This window comes from Bubalus bubalis, chromosome 11, assembly GCF_019923935.1.
Source record: "Bubalus bubalis isolate 160015118507 breed Murrah chromosome 11, NDDB_SH_1, whole genome shotgun sequence".
Taxonomy (NCBI): domain Eukaryota; kingdom Metazoa; phylum Chordata; class Mammalia; order Artiodactyla; family Bovidae; genus Bubalus; species Bubalus bubalis.
In genome coordinates, this window is record NC_059167.1 from 45049267 (window position 1) to 45055649 (window position 6383).

The window sequence follows — 6383 nt, forward strand, 5'->3', positions numbered from 1 at the left end:
GCATCAAGTCTTCAGCGCTCAGCCTTCTTTGTGGTCCAGCTCTCTGATCCAATCTGTACACGACTACTGGAAAATCCATAGCTTTGACCGGAATGGACTTTTGCTGGCCAAGTAATATCTCTGCTATGCTGTCTAGGTTTGTCATAGGTACCTTAGTTAATTTTGGGGGCCCATCCAGGTGTAGCTTAGGTGATTGTGAAGGCTCAGGAAAACTCTTAATGGCTTAAATGATTGAGATGCCCAGAAGTCTATCTCATTTCATTGTGGGCCCCAAGAAACTACACCTTATGGGATTTCTGAGGCCTACAAAACTCTCCCTTAGGATATTTTGGGGAGCCAGAAACATCTGTGTTAGGGGATTATAAGAAAGAAAGGAACTCTCCATTGGGTGGTGGGTGCCTGGAAATTTTTCCTTGTGTGATTCTGGGGGACCCCAAACTATTACCTTAGACAATGTGTGGGCCCAGAAAACTGTACCTAAGTTGATTGAAGGGGACCAGGAACTGGCGTGCTGCGATTCATGGGGTCGCAAAGAGTTGGACACGACTGAGTGACTGAACTGAACTGAGGAACCTCTAGCTTCGCTCATTGTGAGGGTTTTGGAGACTCTAGGTGATAGTCGAGGGCTGGACAGTGTTCCTTGGATGATTGTGGGGGTCCAGGAAACCTACATTAATGATATTTTGGGAGGCCAAGAAACTTTACATGAAAAGGATTATGGGGATCAGGAAATTCTTAGTTGATTGTAGGTCCTAGAAACTCTACCACAGGTGATTTGGGGGGCAACTGAAACTTACATTGAGATGTTGGGGGTCCAGGAAACTCTCTCTTAATTTGTGGAGACCATGGAAACTTTACTGTAGGTGACTGTGGGTGCCCAGGAAACTCTGCTTTATGTGATTGTGGGAACCAGTCAACTCTAGTTGGTAATTTTGGGGGCCAGGAGACTACCTTAGTGAATTGTGGTACCTCAGCAAAATCTGCCTTAGGTGACTGTGGGAGACCAGGAAAGCTATCTAAAGTGTTTGTGGGGTTCCCGGGACTCTTGGCTAGGTGATTGTAAGTTCCTAGGAACTTCTACCTTAGCTAATGCAGGTTCCCAGAAAACTTGCTTTATTTCATTACTGGGGTCAAGAAACTATAGTGAATTTAGGATCCCAAGAAACTCGACCTTTTGTGATTTAGAGGACCAAGGATGTACATTTTGTGATTCTTGAGGCCTGGAAAACTAAGTGTTTTTGATGGCCCAGGAAACTGTTAGTGATTGTGGGGGTGGGAGGAGGTCAAAGAAACTCTCCCTTATGTGATTGTGGGGGACCAAGAAAACTTTCCTTTTGTGATTCTGGGAAGCCCAAATTATCTACTACTTTAGGTGATGTGGGCCCTGGAAGTTTACCTAAGGTGATGGTGGGGGCCCTAGAAATTACCCTACTGGATTGTGAAAGCTGAGGAGACCACCTTATATAAGTGTAGGTCCAGGACACGATCTTAGTTCATTGTGGGGGCCAGGGAGCTCTATCTTAGGTTATTGTAAGTGCCCAGGACACACTACCTTAGGTGACTGCGGGGACCTGGAAACTATCTCTTAACAATTTTTGGCCCACAGAAAATTCCCTGTAGCTAGGGAACTCTACCTTAGGTGATTGGGGCCACACAGTAAACTAATTCTACCTTAGATGGTTGCAGGGGCCCAGGAAACTCTAGCTCAGGTGATTGTGGGATCCCAGGAATCTCTGCTTAGGTGAGGTAGAGATTCCTGGATCCAAAGTCACCTAAAGCTTGATTTGCCCAGGAAACTCTAGCTTAGGTAATCATAGGAGTGGCAGGAAATTCATCCTTACATGACTGTGGGGAAATCTTACTGGAGTAATTGTTGGTGCCAAGGAAAATGTATCTTAGGCAATCAGCTGTCGGCGGTGGGAGGGGCGGGTTTTAAGAACTGTACTTTAAGTGATTTGGGTCTAGAAAACCACCATAGATCATTGCAGCGGACAGAAATGTAACCCTTAGTGATTTGGGGGTCCCTGGAAAATCTAGTTTAGGTGATAGTGGGGGGCCTGGAAGCTGAGAGTGGAGCTGAAGAAACTCTACATTAGCCTAATGTGGAGGGCCAGAAAATTTATTTTTCTGGGCTCCAAAATCTCTACAGATGGTGACTGCAGCCATGAAATTAAAAGACGCTTACTCCTTGGAAGGAAAGTTATGACCAACCTAGATAGCATATTCAAAAGCAGAGACATTACTTTGCCAACAAAGGTTCGTCTAGTCAAGGCTATGGTTTTTCCTGTGGTCATGTATGGATGTGGGAGTTGGACTGTGAAGGAGGCTGAGCGCCGAAGAATTGATGCTTTTGAACTGTGGTGTTGGAGAAGACTTTTGAGAATCCCTTGGACTGCAAGGAGATCCAACCAGTCCATTCTGAAGGAGATTAGCCCTGGGATTTCTTTGGAAGGAATGATGCTAAAGCTGAAACTCCAGTACTTTGGCCACCTCATGCGAAGAGTTGACTCATTGGAAAAGACTCTGATGTTGGGAGGGATTGGGGGCAAGAGGAGAAGGGGATGACAGAGGATGAGATGGCTGGATGGCATCACCGACTCGATGGATGTGAGTTTGAGTGAACTCCAGGAGTTGGTGATGGACAGGGAGGCCTGGTGTGCTGCGATTCATGGGGTCGCAAAGAGTCAGACACGACTGAGCGACTGATCTGATCTGATCTGATCCTGAGGGGCCAAAAACTTACTTTAGATGAATTTGTTTCCAGGAAAATCTACCTAAGGTGATTGTAGGGGCCCAGGAAACTCTACCCAAGGTCACTGAAGGGCCAGAAAACTTTATATGGTAATTTTGGGGTCCCAGGAAATTTGGCTTATTGTGAGGAGACAGGGAAATTCTACTGTAGTGATTGTAGGGGTCCCATTAAATTCCACCCTAAGTTACTGTGGGGGTCCACAAACTATCTTATGCTGATGTTGAACTAAAATAGACTGTCATTTTTTTAGCAAAAGAATGGGATAGACCTCCGAGTTGGTCCACAGGTTGAGACTCCACCTTCCAACGTAGGGGGCGCTGATTCCATCCCTGTGGGGGAAATAAGATTCCACATGTCCTGCAGTGAAGCCGGAAAAAAAAAAAAAAAGAAATCCTCATGGGTTAGATGATTTCTAATGTTACTTAGATTATCTGATTCTAAGGTGTAATTAGGGTTGTTATGCTTATCACAAGCTTGTTCTATGTTTCTTTCGCAAGAATGGATGTATTCGGAATCTGCAGAGAATTAAAATTCAAGATCTGCAACCATGTGGAGTTACTTGCATGTCCCCACACGGTTAGGCATGAGAACTCTTATAGAGGCAAAAAGGAATTCAGGAGAGCTAGAGTAAACAGGAGCCATGGGTTTTCATTGGCTAAGTTTTTGCCAGGAAAGAAGAGTCAGATGTGTGGGCTCAGGAGCCTGTGGGACTTCAGGAAATTCCTCCTTGGTGAATGTAGGGACTATGGAAACTCCATCTTAGGAGATTGTGTGGGGCCAGGAAACTCTATTTATGTCCACCTTAGGTGTTGTGGAGGGTGGGGTTGAGAAGAACAACAGCTCGAGAGGGGTCCAGGAAGGCTCGCAGGTATTTTGTGACTGCGGCTCTGCTGCTCCTCTTGCTTCTATTTTAACTTTGGTGGCTCCCTTGCCAGAACTCTAATTTATTAAAACTGTAATTGTGCTTTTATCCACTGGGAAAAAGCTAGAGTCAGAAGTCTGGGGTTTGAGACTGGACCTGGTGCTTCACTGTTTATTTGATGCCCAGCCAACTTCCAGGCACTACTCCCTCTTTTGCAGCTTCTGATCTTGGCATTATTTCATAGTTTTCTGGGAGAGAAAGTTCAGTTTTTGGAGATACACTTTATTGCCTGAAGTGGGCTGTGAAAAATCTCTCAGTTCTGCTGGATTCCTCTGTCAATTTGTTCCCATTGACATTAAATCTGGAAACTCTATACTGCTGAAGACACCATCCCAATTTTCTATTGATTACTGTAGTGTCTTTCCAGTAGTCTTTGAGAAGAAAGGAGGAGATTAATACATATTTAGTTGATTTTCTATTATCAGTATGGACACTTGCAAGTAATTTGTGATTAAAAATGATAGCAGAAACGTAAAAGGATAAAAAGCTGTTTCAGCCCATCAAACCTAGTCTTCCTAACAAAATAAAAAATTTAAGAGTCAGATGAATACAGATGTAAAATCTTAGTGTAAAATGCAATTCAGCATGTAAATATCTGCTGCTGCTAAAAGGAACCAGGTTTTCTTGGAGAAATGACTTTCCCTTCTTGGTATCTGTTTTTTATCAGTATGGGCTTTGGTATTTTACCCTTTATTCAATGGGTTCTAATCATGTCTTATCTTTATTAATTGATGCTCAAGTTGTCCCAAATTTTGCCAGTGGATGCCTCTTAGAGAAAAAATGAATAAAGAGGAAGACAACAGAACTGTGAACTTGGAATCCATCAACTAAGGACCTTTAAGACTTTATTGGTTATAATTATATCCTTAAGCATTGTGCTCTCAATATTTATAAGTCTAAATGAAATATCCCAGAAATAAAATACATAAGAAATAAAAGAACAATTATTTTTTTAAAAAACTGCTAATGACCAAGTTGCCTGAGCCATTGTTGGATCATGCCTGATGATACTTGAGTGAAGGGAAACAATTTTCTTAGGGAGTTTGGGCCTGTTTGTTACAGCACAAATGTAGAGATTGTCAACATACTGTACTTTCTTAAATGGGCTTCTTTTAACCACCAGTGAGGAAACTGAGTTCCAATGAATGTAGGCATTACAAATTGCAAGACTTGGGGAAGGGGTCAGGGACTGATGAAGACCATTAATTCTGTCTGTACATTTTCCTCAGAAGAACCACACCATTGCATGCTTTTGACTTAAATGTAACATTTCAATTTTGGAATGATATAGATATACCTCTAAAACAAAAATCTGAGCACTTTTAAATACCAGAAAGGCTTTGTGCAAGGTGACTAAAGATAGATACCACAACTCTTCCAAAATAAATTTTAACGTCAGTGAGAGCTTTATTGAAGTATAATTGATTTACAATATTGTGTTAATTTCTGCTGTACAGCAAAGTGATTCAGCTATACATATATTATTTTTCATATTTTTTTCATTATGGTTTATCCCAGGATACTGAATATATATAGTTCTCTGTGCTATACAGTAGGACCTTGTTGTTTATCCATTCTATATACTATATTAACAGTTTGCATCTGCTAATCCCAAACTCACAACCCATCCCACCCTCACAGCCCCTCTCCCTTGGCCACCATGAGTCTATTCTCTGTGAGTCTGTTTCCATTTTGTAGATAGGTTCATTTGTGTCATAGTTTAGATTCCACAAATAAATGATATCATATGGCATTTATCTTTCTCTTTCTGACTGACTTTAACTTAATATGATCTCTAGGTCCATCTGTGTTGCTGCAAAAGGCATTTTTTTTTTTTTTACAGCTGAGTAATACTCTATTGTATATATATATATATCACATCTTTTTTTTTCTTTAAACTTTTTCTTTTGTATTGGGGTATAGCCAATTAACAATGTTGTGATAGTTTCAGGTGAACAGGGAATGGATTCAGTCATACACATACACGTATCCTTTCATCCCCAGACGCCCCTCCTATCCAGGCTGCCACATAACACTGAGCAGTTCCCTGTGCTATACAGTAGGTCCTTGTTGGTTAGCCATAATGTTCATCTCAAACTTCCTAACTATCCCTTCCCCCCAATCTTCTCCCCCAACCCCTGTACCCCAACCCTGCTGCAGCTAAGTCACTTCAGTTGTATCTGACTCCATTCGACCCCATAGATGGCAGCCCACCAGGCTCCCCCGTCCCTGGGATTCTCCAGGCAAGAACACTAGAGTGGGCTGCCATTTCCTTCTCCAATGCATGAATGTGAAAAGTGAAAGTGAAGTTGCTCAGTTGTGTCCGACTCTTAGCGACCCTATGGACTGCAGGCTACCAGGCTCCTCCATCCATGGGATTTTCCAGGGAAGAGTACTGGAGTGGGGTGCCACTGCCTTCCCAACCCTAAGTTTGTTCTATAAGTCTGTTTCTGTTTTTTAAATACATTCATTTGTATTTGGGCTTCCCTTGTGGCTCAGCTGGTAAAGAATCTGCTTGCAATGTAGGAGACCTGTGTTTGATCCCTGAGTTGGGACGATCCCCTAGAGAAGGAAAAGGCTACCCACTCCAGTATTCTGGCCTGGAGAATTCCATGGATTGTATAGTTCATGGGGTCACAAAGAGGTGGACATAACTGAGCAACTTTTACTTTCTTTCACTTTCATTTGTGTTATTTCTTTTTGTGTGTG